Below are 8,133 nucleotides of genomic sequence, written 5' to 3' on the forward strand. Positions count from 1 at the left end.
TTATTTTCATAGCCTGAAGACAGTCCTGTTGCTGAAATGGTACATCAAAACATTGCCCTATAGGTCTTGTAGATCTCACTTATAAGGCATAAAGATTCAAGTCCCACTGTTTAGTTTAATTCCCTACACTCATATATGTAACTATGCAAATTTTCTTTCCTGTTGAGATAAATTCATAGAAAATTCTTCTAAGTATGGCTCTGCCTCCAGACAATACTATACCCAAATCATGGGTAGGTAAGCAATATTTTTTTTAAATCTTGTCTCAAAGTACAAGTTTGGATACTTTTAAAAAAATTAATTTAATTTTGTTTATTTTGAGTTTTACAATTTCCCCTAATCTTCCTTCTCTCCCTGCCCCCCCAGAAGGCAGTTTGTTAGTCTTCACAATGTTTCCATGGTTATACACTGATCTAAGTTGAATGTGATAAGAAAGAAATCATATCCTTAAGGAAGAAAAATAAAGTATAAGAGATAGCAGAATTATATAGTAAAATAAAGCAGTTCCCCCCCCCCCATTAAAGGTGTTTTTTTCAAGCTTCATGATTCTTTCCTCTGGATCCAGATGGTATTCTCCATTGCAGACAGCCTCAAATTGTCCCTGATTGTTGCACTGATGGAATGAATGAGTCCATTAAGTTTGGTCATCACCCCCATTTTGCTGTTAGGATGTACAATGTTTTTCTGGTTCTGCTCATCTCACTCAGCATCAGTTCACACAAATCCCTCCAGGTTTATCTGAATTCCCATCTCTCCTGGTTTCTCTTTTTTTTGCAAGTGAACTTTAATTTATTATTACTATTATTACAATAATTTTGTTATGAGTAAACATAAATGCTCCTCCCCCCATGAAAATGAGAAACCTCAAGAATAGAGAGAGAGAGAGAGAGAGAGAGAGAGAGAGAGAGAGAGAGAGAGAGAGAGAGAGAAATGTACTTCAGTCTGTATTCAGATTCCAATGGCTCTGTCTCTGGGGTGAGTTGCTTTCTTTATCATAAGTCCACCAGAGAAGTTGCTTCAATATTTTCCCCACTTGTTGATATTACTTGCTGTACCTCCACTCTATTCTTCCCCACTCTCATTTATTCTATTCTCTCTACTTTCATCCTGGCCCTGTCCAAAAGCATATTGTATCTGAGTACCCTCTCCTTCAATCTTCCCTCTCTTCTATCACCCAATCCCCCCTTCCCTCCCCCCCCATTCCTCCTTATCCCTTCCCTTTCTTGTCATTTTTCTCTAGAGTAAGATAGATTTCTATACCCTATTAAGTGTGTATGTTATTTCATTTTTGAGCCATTTCTAATGAGAATGAAGGCTCATTTATTCTCCCTTGCCTTTCCACTCCATTGAAAAAGCTTTTTCTTGACTCTTATGTGAAATTTCTTAGCTTCTTCATCTCCTAGTACTTTCCTTTATTACCCATTGACTCCATCTTTTTACTATATTATACAATCATATTCTGCTCCTTCCTATGTGTTTTCTATATAAACTCCTTCTAACAGCTCTTATAAATGAGGAAGTTCATATGAGTTATCAATATCTTCTTCCCATGCAGGAATACAAATGGTTCAATGTCATTAAATTCCTCATAGTTAGTCCTTCTCATTCACCCCCTCTATGGTTCACCAGAGTCCTGTACTTGGAGATCAAACTTTCTGTTCAGCTCTGGTTGTTTCAATAGGAAAGTTTGAAAGTCCCCTGTTTCATGGAAAGTCCGTCTTTTCCCCTGAAAGAGGATGTTCATTTCTTCTGGGTAGTTGGATTCTCGGTTGTAAACCAAGATCTTTTGCATTCCAGAATATCATATTCCAATCCCTATGAACCCTTAATGTAGATGCTGTCAGATCCTGTGTTATCTTGAATATAGAGTCCTGGTAGTTGAATTGTTTGTTTTTGGCAGCTATTAGAATTTTCTCTTTGATTTGGGAATTTTGGAATTTGGCTGTAAAATTCCTGGAAGTTTTTCTTTTGAGGTCTCTTTCAGGAGGTGACCAGTGAATTCCCTCAATTTCTATTTTACCCTCTGCTCCTAGAAGGATCTCAGGACAATTTTGCTGTATTTCATAAAAAATGAAGTCTAGACTCTTTTCCTGGTCTTGACTTTTAGGTAGCCCAATAATTTTTAAATTATTTCTTCTGGATTTGTTTTTGAGGTTGGCTGTTTTTCCAATGAGATGTGTCACATTTTCTTCTATTTTTTGGCCTTTTGATGGAGTTTTATTTCTTCTTGATTTCTGGCAAAGTCATCAGCTTCCTTTAGTTCCATTCTGCATTTGAAGTAGTTATTTTCTTCAGAGAGCTTTTTTTTATTTCCTTTTCCAGCTGGCCAATTCTGCATTTTAAGCATTCTTCTCCTCATTTGCCTTTTGTTTTGCTTTTTTTCCCATTTGGCCTAAAATAGTTTTTAACATATTATTTTCTTCAGTATTTTATTTTTTGTATTTCTTTCACCAAGCTGTTGATTTGGTTTTCATGATTTTTTCTGCATTGCTCTCATTTCTCTTCCCATTTTTTCCTCTACCTCTCTTAATGCTTTTCAAAGTCTTTTTTGAACTCATCCATAGTCTGAGTCCATTTTATGATTTTCTTGGAGGTTTTGGATATGGAAGCTTTGATTTTGTCCTCATCTGCATATATGTTTTGATCTTCCATGGGACTAAAGCAATTCTCTAGGGTCAGATTCTTCTTTTTCTGTTGTTTATTCATTTCCTCAGCCCAAGACCAATCCACAGCACTTCCAAGGCTTTGGTTTTGTTGTTGGTTTTTTTGGGACACCCCACTGGGACCTTTATTCTTTCAAGAACTTATGCTCTCTTGCTTATACTTTGATATGTAGATGGCCCCTGAACTTCCCTCTGCCCTGGAGCTATAAGGAGGGGTACTGCTTGCTTATCTTACTATGGAAGCCCAAACTGTAACCTGGATCTGAGTGTAGGCAAACAGCAGAATCCTACCCTGAGGGAGAACAGAGAAATCTCTGAAGTCTTTCCTGACCCCCTTACCTTCTCTGGGGGTGCAGGCTGCTTTCTCCAGATTCTTGCTGCAGGTTCTGCAGCCAGTGCTCTCTCACTGCATACTCATTCTGGTGTAGCAGAATTCTCTCCCCTCCCCTTCAAGCTGTTCCAGGGCTGCACTGAGACCGGGGTTTTTTTCAATTCCAGGTTCTGGTAAAAACACCTTTCCCATGGAACTTCTACATTATCTTGAACTGGGAAAATGTATCACTCAGTCTTTCTGTGGGTTCTGTCCCTCTAAATTTTGGCTAGAATCATAATTTTTTGGCTTTTGAAGTTTTAGGGGGGAAGGAGTTCCTGGGAAATGCTGCCTCCATGCTACCATCTTGGCTCTGCCCCAAGTTTGGATACTCTTAAAAAAATATTTGTCTTATTACATTTCCAGCACAATATATATTGATTAAATTTGTCAGTGTAGAATATATTCTACTACAAATATTTTTGATGATTAAGTACACTTCTGAATTATACATATATATCTATATCTATATCTACATCTATATCTATATCTATATCTATATCTATATCTATCTATCTATCTATCTATCTATCTATCTATCTATCTATCTATCTATCTACTTGAATACTTTTTTGGATGAGTGATCTGAAAGATCCAGTGAAGATCACAACCTATTCATTCCCTCATGTCTAAGTTGTCCACAGGGAATTCATTCAATACACTGGAGGCCCTTATCCAGCTCTGTAAATATTTTATGAGTCCCAGTGCCTCTAATTATTGGTTTTGAGCTTTAAAAAAAACTTTTATAAATTGATATTTACTTCAGAGATATAGCAAGAACAGGGATACAAACACCTCTTTCATCCAACATCTTATAACTCCCCTATGCCACCTCTTTTCTTCAGAGAAAGTGGATTCGTGCTTAAAGTGGTTTCTACCAACTTCATGTAAAAGGATCAAAACTAAGACAGGAAGCAGAGGTTGACTAATAAATGGAACATATTCAAGAGTTCAGGTTCCCCAGCTGTATTCAATTAAAGAGTCTGTTGTCTGCTAGGTGGCTAGCAGACTATCCACATAGAGAATGTAGACAACTGCAATTATGGAATGCTCTAAATGGGACCATTAGTCATCTCCTTGTTACAATATGTGCATATAGAATAAATGCAAAATTATCTGCATTACATTTAAATACAAGGTGCTGTATCTAGGTAGGAAATATTAGTAAATATCAATTAGCATTTGAGGCATCAGTAATGGCTTTGAATGAAAAGTGATACTTAGCTGTGTTTTAAAGGAGGTGAAGTGAAGAGAGAAAGTAATTCAGTCATGGGGGATGATCACTTCATATATGAAAGAAGAGAAAATTGACCAATTTGCCTGAACTTTAGATACCTGGAAGGACATAATAAATAGTGAGCTGGAAAAACAAGTTGAGGTCAGGTGGTGAAGGTCTTGAAAAGCTAAAAAGAGAAGCTTATATTTTTATATTATGGAATGGAATAAGAATTCATTAAGCATCTAATATGAGTCAGGTACTGTGCTAAGTGCTTTACAAATATTATCTAATTTTATTTATATTAGAGATAAAAGGATACCATTAGAGTTCATAAAATAGGGGAATGAATTGGTCAGATTTGCCCTTCATGGAAGTAACTTTGGCAGCTGAATAAAGGATAAATTGGAGGGGAAAGACAAAGCAGGAAGACCAAGTAAGACACCTTTACAATAGTCCAGATGAGAGATTATGAGGGTCTTGGCTGTGTGAATATAAAGAAGGGGTAATAGGTGTGAGATTTATGCAGAAAAAAGACAAGATTTGGTAACAAATTAAATGTGTGAGAATGAAGAGACAAGGGCAATGACAAAATTATGAATTTGGGAAACTGGAAGGAATTTGGGTAACTTTCAAAGGAAGCAGAAAATAATTAGAAATTAAGATTTTTGGAGAGAGATGATTAGTTTTCTTTTGGACACATTGAATTTAAAATGTTTCTAAGGCTTTCAGTTTGAAATATACAACAGACAATCAAGAGACAAGGTCTGAATATATAGAGATATCTGAGTCTAATACTGAACTTTCTAAGAATAGAAGTTTCCAGATATGGGGAATTCCAGAGAAGGAGCAGAGAAGAGAGAAGGCACTAGGAAAAGACATGACCAGGTATTAGAAAGACTATGATTAAAGAATAGGTAAAAAAACAGATGTTTTTCCCTTTTGAATCATAATAATATAACTCCTATTCTCATAAATATTTTTATAATTATTTGAATTTTACTTTATTTTATTTATTTACATGCAAAAATAGTTATCAACCTTAACCTTTTATTTTGTTTTCATATATTTTATAGTGTTTTACAAAGGAGATTGTATTCTAAACCCAAATCACTCATGGTCACTTTATAATTTTTCTTAGCAAAGAATACTCTCTTTTTTTAATTTTTTAATTAACAAGCATCTATTAAGTACTTACTATGTTCCAATTACTCTCCAATTAGGAGAATTTTGAGAGATAGGTGAGTGGCATTCTGAAGTGATGGGTAATGGCCTTCATTGTCCTCAGCTGATCAAAAGGGAGTCAGGTTCAGATCCCTAAATCTGGAGTGTTGGAGATGCATCCCATGTGGTAAGGAAACTGATCCTGGAGAGAGTTCTTATGAAGGGCAGGGCTGCCTTGGAATGGGTTTAGCTTCAAAAAAGGACCTGTACCTTGGAAAGTTTCCTATTTCTGGTGGAATTCAATGTGATCAAACTCTAATGGAATATATTAAAAGCAGAGCAATATAATCGTATGAATGTAGATGTTATAGTTACTAGGGTTAAAATTGTTGTCTATCATGTCACACTGACAAATAGCTCAAAAGAGAAAGGTCCTAGAGGAAAGGTTATACTGATGATTAGTACATTGAAAGGCAGGTTAGGATATATTAGGTAGTCACATTTTATCTTCAGATATCACATGCTGATGCTTATTCAGTGTTGATGGATGGTGAGCCATGGTGTCTTCCTGATATGGGGGGGTGGGGAGGGGAAGCAAAACCAATTAAGACCAAGAGGCACTGGCAGCAGCCAGACCATCTCCAATGATCCTATTTCCTATATATCAGGCCATGGAGAGGAAAATTCTGGCAAAAGTAAGTGAGAAGGATGGCTTGCACAGCACATCCCTCATTATAATAAACATAATTGTGCAATTCATGCCACCAGTCACTCGGTTAGTTGGTGTGATCATCTTTGGTACCAAAGGACTAGTTGTAGGTGCTGGGAATATAAGTAATATTCCCTAATCATAAGGGATTATATTTTAAATTGGAAAACAGCAAGGCCATGGTGATGATATTCACAATAAAGATAAAGACAACAAATAAAAAAATACTTGAATACAAGGTAATTTGTGAGGGCAAGCAATAGTAAGGGAGGAGGAAGAATGAAGAAGAAAAGCTTCATGCAGAAAGTAGTGCTAGAGCTGTATCTTGAAGGAAGAGAGGAATTCTTTGATTCATAAGTGAAGGAGTGAACTCCAAGAATGGAACAACCAGTACAAAGGTATAGAAAGGAGGCAGAGTAGCATGTGTGAGGAACAGGAGAGAAGGCAAGTTTATCTGGATCATGATACAGAATAGGGAGAAACAAACCACAAGGCTGTCAGTTTAGGGGCAAAGCTATGTATTTCAAAGTTTAAACTTGAGTTTATGTTTTATTCTAGAGTAAAAGGGTGACAAGGTAAGTCTGCCCATATGGAAAATCAGTTTGGCAGCAGTGCAGAGGATGGACAGAAGGGAAGAAGACAAAAGAAACAGGGAAATCAAAATTAGGAGACTGTTGTAAATCATTTAGGTGAGAGATACTGAAACTCGAACTAAGGTACTGACTGTGATTTGAAAGGAGTACAATATGAGAGAGAAGTTGTGGAGGTAGAAATAGCAAGACTTAGCAATTGATTGTATGTGTGCAGCAAGGAACAATTAGGAAGATAGGAAGATATGAACCTGAGAGTCTGGTAAACTGATGGTGCTTTAAATATAAAAAAATGGAATTTTGGAAGAGAAATAGGTTTTTTTGGAGGTAAGGTACAAGATAATGGGTTCTGTTTGGAGCATTCTGAATTTGACATATTTCTGAGACATTCAATTTAAAATATACAAGAGACAAGTTTTTGATGTGAGGCTAAAGCTCAGAGGAGTAAGGCAGTATATATAGCTCTGATAGTCATCTGTATCTGACTAACAATGATTTCAAGGGATCAGTATACCTATACTTCACTCCATTTTATGGTGAGAGAAGTTTGAATGCTTTGGTGCTATTTTTCTTTCCTCCTCCATCTCAGGTTGTAGACAAGTCTATTCAGAAGTTTCTCTAAGAGTAAAATATGCAGAAACTTGAAAATTCTGGGAAATATATCTCCATACCCATCTATGAGCTTACTTCAATTTCCATGATCCAGTTACCTTATATAACACTCTTAAGTTTTTAAAAAATTATAGGTGTTACCTTATTTGATCCTTGAAACAATTTTATGAGATAAATGTTGGAGGTTTTATTATTTGCATTTTACTATGGAGAAATTAAGTCTCAGGATGATTAAATGACTCATTCATGATAGTGTAGCTAATAAGTGTCAGAGTGAGAAATCAAAACAGGTATTTTTTGACTCCAGACCCAGCATAATTTCCACAGCACAATAACAAAAGGAAAAAAAGATCATAAGCACTGATAATGTTTCATAAATGATTTAAAAACGGTAATATTCCCAATATTCTCTGCACCCTTTTCTGACTCATACAGAACTGAGGATAGGTTTGCATTTGAATCTCTAGGATGGCTCCTGGACAACCAAAACAATCTCTAGCACCTTTGTACATAATAGCTAAAAATAAATAACACTGATATGTTACCTACTACGTAGGTAATTTTTACAGATTTTACAAATATCTCATTTGATCCTCATAACAACTCTGGGAATTAGGTTCTATTATTGTCACCATTTTATAGTTGAGGAAACAGGTAGACAGAGGTAAAGTGATTTGTAATGGGTCAAATAGCTAGTAAGTGTTTAAGACTGAATTTGAACTTAGGACTTCCTGTCTTCTTCCCCAATATTCTCTCAACTGTGGCATCCAGCTACCTACCAGGAGTAGTTTTTCCTTTGCTTAGATAAA

Source organism: Macrotis lagotis, chromosome 6, assembly GCF_037893015.1.
Source record: "Macrotis lagotis isolate mMagLag1 chromosome 6, bilby.v1.9.chrom.fasta, whole genome shotgun sequence".
NCBI lineage: Eukaryota > Metazoa > Chordata > Mammalia > Peramelemorphia > Peramelidae > Macrotis > Macrotis lagotis.